At 39.0% G+C, this 7,868-nt stretch overlaps 1 pseudogene; it reads right to left on the reverse strand.

The window, feature by feature from the left end:
- Nucleotides 4,277–5,133, reverse strand: OR8B79P (olfactory receptor family 8 subfamily B member 79, pseudogene; annotated as a pseudogene).

Genomic DNA, 7,868 nt, shown 5'->3' on the forward strand with positions numbered 1-7,868 from the left:
TGAGTTGTATGGGACAAATCATAGCTCTAACTTTACTAAAAGATAGAGGGATGGGATAGCTGAGGAACAAACCTACCTGTTGATGAGTTTCAGTAGTAGGAATGTATCCCCATCACTGCAACCAACTCATCTGACCAGTCACTTTTTCATTTCTACTCAAGTTTCCATCACTCTACTACATATCTCAATTTCCCTATGATGACCTTCAAGAAAGAGAGAACTCATATAGAGCAGAGGTCACATCAATATTTTGCTTCCTGGAAGGAAGTTGTTAACAATCTATAGGTGTTGAGGTCCTTTAACGGACTGGAACCTGGTGGTCCGGAGTTGACAATAAGAAACTAAAGGAGAGAAAGCGGCTGATATTCCTTGGTTTATGCAGAAAGCCAATAAAGCCCCTGGCACGGGGCTTGCTCTGTTCACGGAGGCCTCAGGCACCCTCTCGATGGGGTGAAGGCACAGAGCACCTTCTCGAGAGGGTCTTAGAAGCCCGGGCAGGAAAGTGAACTCAGAGGGCCTCTGCACTCTAAAGAAATAGCCTGAGAGAGAGAGAGAAAGAAAGAAAGAAAGACACGGGGACCAGAGCTCTGATGGAGCAAAGGTGTTTTAATCAACATCGTGTGGGCATATATACTGTAGTTATTTTCAGCAAAGATAAAGATTAAAATTCCAGACTTACAAAACACAGGCGATCCATATTAAAGAGAGAGAGAGTTGTAAATGATCACTTTTACTGTATGGTTCACACGCAGGAAGAGGTACTTATCACTGTATAGAAAAACTAATGGAGGAAATGCCTGGATTCCTCAGTCCTGGGAGAGGCTTGCCTCTCTTCTTAATTCCTGAATATTCAGGAATTGATAAGGAACAGAGAATTTCTGACAGATCCAAAACAGCACACAGGAAGCCTCCTGTTAAAAGCTTCCTGACATATAGGATTTACAGACATTCTACTACAAGATTCCATGAAGTCAGTAATTGGTAACAGGTCTGGAGGAGAGCCTTGGTGGCCTAAACTTTATACTTAACCATATACTCCATTGCTTCTACATATTCTTCTGCTATATTCCATCCTAGAAGAACAGAAGATGAATAAAACAAGGTGGATATACTTTACCATGTTTTGTAGGATGGCATGTAAGAGAAATAAATTCATTTGGGTGCTAATTAAATTAGCTGTTAAATTAGTAAAAACATACCAAGCTGTATTCTTATAATGACATGTAAAGTTGTATAATACATGTATTTCAACAAAAGAATTTTAGGAGAAAAACAGATATTTTCTTCCTCTGATATTGCTATGCTCTGGATTTGTCACTTGGAACTGCTATAGTTCCCCTGCTACCAGAACGGGAACAAGGCCAACACAGAGGATATGCTCAGAATACAAGCAGTCAAGTCAGAGATCCAGACCTTGGAGTTTCTTGTTATTCAATAGAAATGTTTTTCCTCATTTTTTAGCGATGAGGGAAAAAGAAACCTGGTTAACTCACATTCCTTCCATTGAGGGAACTCAGTGCTGAGGGAGCTTCATATGTGTTTCACCTCCACTCTTCTGGAAGAGCTGGCTTTGGAGATATCAACACTGAACAGATGCAGTCACAGAATCTTCTCCCTGTGTTGGCAAAAGAGTCAGAGCACTGATATGACAGTCTGAATTACAGGAGTTAGTCTAAGGTTCAGGTTAAAGTTGTACCTATAAATCTATTAGGAGACTGTAAAGGGAAACCATAGACTTGGCAGGTACACCACCATATTATAGAGCACATGGCATTTGCTTAAGGCTTGGAATTTTTTTATACCTGATTAGAAATCCAGGCATAAGTCTCCCTTAAGACTTTTCCAACATGATAAGCTCTGCAGGCAAGAAATTGGTGTCTGTTTTCACATACTAATCATTTCCTTCAGGGAATGTACATCCCTGAGGCATAGAAAAAGATCCTTTCTGTTCTTCATAAAAATGAAAATAATTAATGTCACTGAGAATTTTATTAACTGTCATTCCAGATAACATATTAATTTTTGTAAAAATTTATAAACATTTCAGTAAAGGTTATTTATTTTGCTTTGTAAAATAGTTTGAGTATCTTTAAATATTTATGAACATTTTATAGACATATAGAGAAAGGATATTTTATTGCTTTTAGACATTATTGTTTCAGTAAAATGCTATTAGGTATAATTCTAATCCAATATTCCATTAAAATTTTCTTTGGGCTGCTCTGACTCAATATGTCTTTGCTTTTAATAAATTAAGTCTATAAGAAAATCAGGGGCTTCCCTGGTAGCTCAGCTGGTAAAGAATCTGCCTGCAATGAAGGAGACCCCGGTTCAATTCCTAGGTTGGAAAGATCCTCTGGAGAAGGGATAGGCTACCCCCTCCAGTATTCTTGGACTTCCTTGGTGGCTCAGACAGTAAGGAATACATCTGCAATGCGAGAGATCTGGGTTCAGTCCCTGAGCTGGGAAGATCCCCTGGAGGAGGGCATGGCAACCCACTCCAGTATTCTTGCTTGATGAATCCCCATGGACAGAGCAGCCTGGCAGTCCATGAGGTCGCAAAGAGTTGGACATGACTGAGTGACTAAGCATAGAGCACACAAGAAAATCACTGTTCTTAGACTTCTATTTCAAGAAAATATGACTTTAGAATTCCTCAGTTCAGTTCAGTTCAGTTCAGTCACTCAGGCATATCTGACTATAATTCCTAGATATGTATTAATTTGTACTTGTGCTTACGAGATTTCAACTAACATTTATTTTGAAATAAGTATAGATTCACATGGAATTGCTAAAATAATGCATAGAGTCCCTTGAACTCCATCTAGCTTCCTATCATGATGACATCTTTCACAATTACTGTGTAACAGTAAAACCAGGAAATTGACACTGGTTTAGTAATGGTAACAAGACTTCAAGACTACAGACAGTGAGATTTTAGCAGCCTTATAGGCACCGAGTGTTTGCATTGTGTGTGTGTACATGTGTGTAGATCTGTGCAATTTGATCCTTTGTATATATTCATGTAGCAACACCATGACTGGATACAGAATTGTTTCACTACCTTTAGAAATTCTTATACTACTCTTTTATAGTCACACCCATCCCCTTCCACATTCATCTGTTTTCTCCATCTCTATCTCTTTCATCTCCACCTCCATAGTCAAGTCATTTGAAGGATAATAAATGAAATCAAATAATATGGAATCTCTGAGACTGGCTTTTTTCAATAGTCATGATGCCTTTAATGTTCATCACATTTGTTATATGTGTCAATAGCCATTTCCTTTACTGTTAAGTAGCATTCCATTGTTTACAATTTAAGTTTATTCCATCTTTAGTAGTAATTTAAATATTACTCTATTCTTGTATTTATACAAAAGTAAATGTTTTATTTATGGAAAATATTTCAGGGGCAGGGAATAGAAATCACAGTTAAAGCTGATTCTTCTTTGAATCCTCTTTAAACCAACCTAAGTCAAGGCTCTCATTCTTCCTACTCTAAGAATAAAGACTGAGACATCCAGATTTTTAGTAGATTTTTAATAATTGGTCAAATACAAAGGGAAAGCAAGGAATGCCCTATCACTACACTTTGTGAGAGTGTACAGCATCATTACCAGTCATAAGCAAATTAGTCAGGAAAAGGCATTTGGTTATAACAAAATTTCTATTATCTAAATTTATTATCATTCATTCAATCTCAGTACACATGTGATAGCTTCAGAATTGAAAGTCAATACCAGTGTGAGAAACACATTTACCTTCTGGAGTACAGTGCTTACATACAGTTTTTTTTTTTAAACTCTTTCTCCTTATAATGTACAGTCAAATAAGTAAGTGACACCATCAAAGAAAGAATTTACAAATACACAAAAAGGAAAGTCTATAATGAATTCTGTGGTGCTAGATTAGAGTTGGAAATAGCATGTTTGTATTAAATATGTATTAAGATTCATTGTTATTCAGTCACTAAGTCATACCTGACTCTTTGCAACCCCAAAGACTTGCAGCACACCATAGGAGCCACAGTTTTAGGGGACTGCCTCACTTTCTTGGATTTTACCTCCAAAACACCCCAGCAGGTTCTCACAGTGAAGATCTGAGAAAGAACCAACTTGGCTGTCACAGTGAAGGGAAAGAGTGATATTTGTAATAATTACTAGTAACAAATAGTGCTAATTATTGATAACAAATACTACTAATTATTAGTAACAAATAGTACTAACAAATAGTAACAAATTCCACTTAGAACACCATTTTCCTCAAAGTCTTTATTTGGTGCAACTTGGACATCTTTATTCCTCAAACTGTAGATGAAAGGATTCACCATTGGTTCCACAATGGTGTAAAAAACTGTGGACACTTTATCTTCATCCAGAGACCCAGAAGGAAAAGTTTTGAGATACATGAATGCTGCTGATCCAAAGAAAAGAGAAATCATGATTATGTGGGAGCTTCAGGTACTGAAGGCTTTGGACCTGCACTCTGCAGAATGGATGTGGAGGATGTTGGAGAGGATCACGGTATAAGAAACAGATGGTGACCCTGGGAACTATGATATTGACACCCACCACAATGAAAACCACCAGCTCACTGATGGAGGTGCTTGTGCAGGAGATCTGGAGGAGAGGAGGAATGTTGCAGCACGGACCCAGTGTGGGCCATGACACCCACAAGCCCCATTGCATATACACTCACCCTCAGCAAGAGGCAGACCTGACGGGGCATGGAGACCTTGTAGAGCAGGGGCTTACAGATGGCCATGTATCGGTCATAGGCCATTGATGTCAAAACACAGCACTCATCAATAACAAAGAAGGAGAAGAAGCAGACAGGAGTCATGCACTCTGCATAAGAGGGGATGTTCTGGCTTACAAAACTCATCAGCATTTTAGGAGTAATGACAGAGGAGTGGCAGAGATCAATGAAGGAAAGGTTGAAGAGAAAGTAGTACATGGGAGTGTGCAGGGGAGGGTTCAGACCGATAAGAATAATCAAGCCAACGTTCCCCACCACAGTGACCACATAAACTGCTAAGAAAATGAAAAAGAGAGGCAGCTGGAATTCGGGCTGCTGTGTTAAACCCAGCAGGATAAACTCAGTCACTGAAGATTCGTTCCCTGGGGCCATTCTTCCCTAGGACATACCTGTGGGAACAGGACAGAGTGTAATGTTAAAATGAGTACCCCACTCTCTCCACCCAACCCCACTCTAATGAGAGAGACCCAGAATGTGAGAAGGAACCCCGACCCACCCGTCTGTGCCTTTGTTTTCTCTTCTGTATAAACGCTGAGGGAATTTTTAAAGATGTGTATCAAAAACACTAACGGGCAAGTTCTACAGGGTTAAGATTCAGTGACCCCGAATCTCATGACAACAGCATCTCTGCTCTACTTCTGCCCTGACCATTTACCAGGCCCACCCAATGATCAGTGGTAAGCTCAGCAGAGAGAAGGCACATCATTTCAGAGTCCTTGGCTTCTATAGATGAGGTTTGGAAGATGAGTAACGGGACAGATAAAATTCAACACTCACCCTTCAGCACAGAGACTTCAATGTTGGGACTTGCTACCTCTGCTTCCTTATTCTTAAAGAAAAGCAAGTGGTTATGATGAATTTTAGAGATGAACAGACCGGAACAGAGATTCTTCTTCTTTGCTATTGTTTTTGTTGTGAGTGCATTTTGGACTGAGAGAGTCAGAGCACAGACCTCGGTACGCCAGGCTCTGAGGTGCCATGAGTTACAGGTCATAATTTCTGATGGTGGCTCTGCCAGAGTGTCCTCTCCAGACTATGGGGTGGAAGTAACATCTGCTGGTGCCCAGGGAGCCACCTGCTAATATGACTCAGAGGTTATTGAATTGGGAAATCCTAGGGACCTGATTAAAACTTAGAAGTCTTAGGTTTTCATTGTGTCTTCCCCAGAGATCATGATTTGTAGTAAAGAGAAATTACCTACACTGCATTTAAGCTGAGTTCACTATAACAATGATGTTTTGGAAGTAATCCATTTTGCATACATTTTGGTTTGTTGCCAAATGGGGCAGATCCTCAAATAGAAAAGCAGGTGACCTTTCCTGAATACACAGCACCTACTCCTCTATGAAATATGAGCCACTTATTTATTTAGTTTGTTTTCCCACAACACATGCATTCATATGGTCACTTGCATTTGAATCTAAGTTCCATAAAGGCAGAGATTTTGTCTATTTTGTTCAGTGTTATTTTTGTAGCAACTTAGAGTAACACCTGGTATATGCAGTAGGTATTGAATAAATATTTGCTTAATAAACACTTTATTGGAATGAGAATGAGAAGCCCTTTTTCCTATGTTTCTTGGGACCAATTTTAAATATTACAATAGAATTGTTACCCCACAGACAAAAGCTTATATAGCTTTAAGTCAGTGTTTTTCTTTGTAGACCTGAGTGTGGTGCAGGAAAAGCATCATTAAGATATGCCTAGCTGTTTCAGTAGCATGGCCCTACCCTTTTGTGGGTTTCTGATAGGTGTTATTTCAGGTACTGAGGAATTATTAGGGGACAATCCTATGCCTTCTAGGAGCTTACGGTTTAAGAAAAGTACACATATAAAAAGAAACAGTTTAGTATTTGTTACAAATAAGACTGAGCATGGAAGAAATGATGCTTTCAAGCTATGGTGCTGTAGAGGACTCTTGAGAGTCCCCTGGACTGCAAGGAGATCAAACCAGTCAATTTTAAAGGAATTCAACCCTGAAAATTCACTGGAAGAACGGATGCTGAAGCTGAAGCTCAATACTTTGGCTACCTGACGCGAAGAACCAACTCATTGGAAAACACCATGATTCTGGGAAAGATTTAAGGCAAAAGGATAAGGGGGTGGCAGAGGATGAGATAGTTAGATAGCATCACTGACTCAAGGGACATAAGTTCAAGCAAACTCTGGGAGATAGTGAAGTACAGGGATACTGGTATACTGCAGTCTATGGGGTCCCAAAGAGTAGGACACAACTTAGCAACTGAACAAACAGTAACACAGGTAATTATCATATTGAAAACATTCTCTGATACAGCTGGTCTAGTCCTAAATACCCAAGAGAAACTCTAGCTCATGGGCAGAGGGAACTGTGTATAAGAATATTCATAGCAGCACTATTTGTAACAGAATAAAGAAAACAGGGCTGCCCTGGTGGCTCAGTGGTAAAGAATTTGCCTGCCAATGCAGGAAACATGGGTTTGATCCCTGGGTCAAGAAGATCCCTTAGAAAAGGGAATGGCAACCTGGGAAATCCCATGGCCAGAGGAGACTGGTGGGCTACAGTCCATGGGGTCACAAAAGAGCCACATACAACTTTGTGACAAAACAACAACAAAAGAAAACTGCTAGCTTTTCATCAACTGGAAAATGAGTATTTCACATTGTACCTCTAAAGGGGAAAACTTAGCAGTAGTTTGAATGAATGAAGTAGAACAAAATTTATCAATAAATCACAAAACCATAGAGTTGAGTGAAAAAAGTAAGTTGTTAAAAATAATCCATACAGTATGACACTTAATGATCTTTGAACCCTGGGATAGCTACTCTCTACAAATTTACAGATGTATAAAGTTGTAAGAAAAATGACATGAATGTAAAATTATCAACAATGCATCATTAAAGGTGTTTTGCAGTGAAACAAATGAGGGAATTGAGATTAGAAAAAGAACTAGGGGAATATCAGTTATACCTATAATGTGAAAGTTGGGTGATGTATATACAGGTGTTTATCATGTTGTTTTGTATTTTTTCTGAAGGGTTGAAATATTTTACAATAAAGTCAATGAGACTAAAGGTAGTGCACATTACTCTAAATTATTGTGATAGAGTTAATAATATAGCAAGTA

This window comes from Bos taurus, chromosome 29 (genome assembly GCF_002263795.3).
Source record: "Bos taurus isolate L1 Dominette 01449 registration number 42190680 breed Hereford chromosome 29, ARS-UCD2.0, whole genome shotgun sequence".
NCBI lineage: Eukaryota > Metazoa > Chordata > Mammalia > Artiodactyla > Bovidae > Bos > Bos taurus.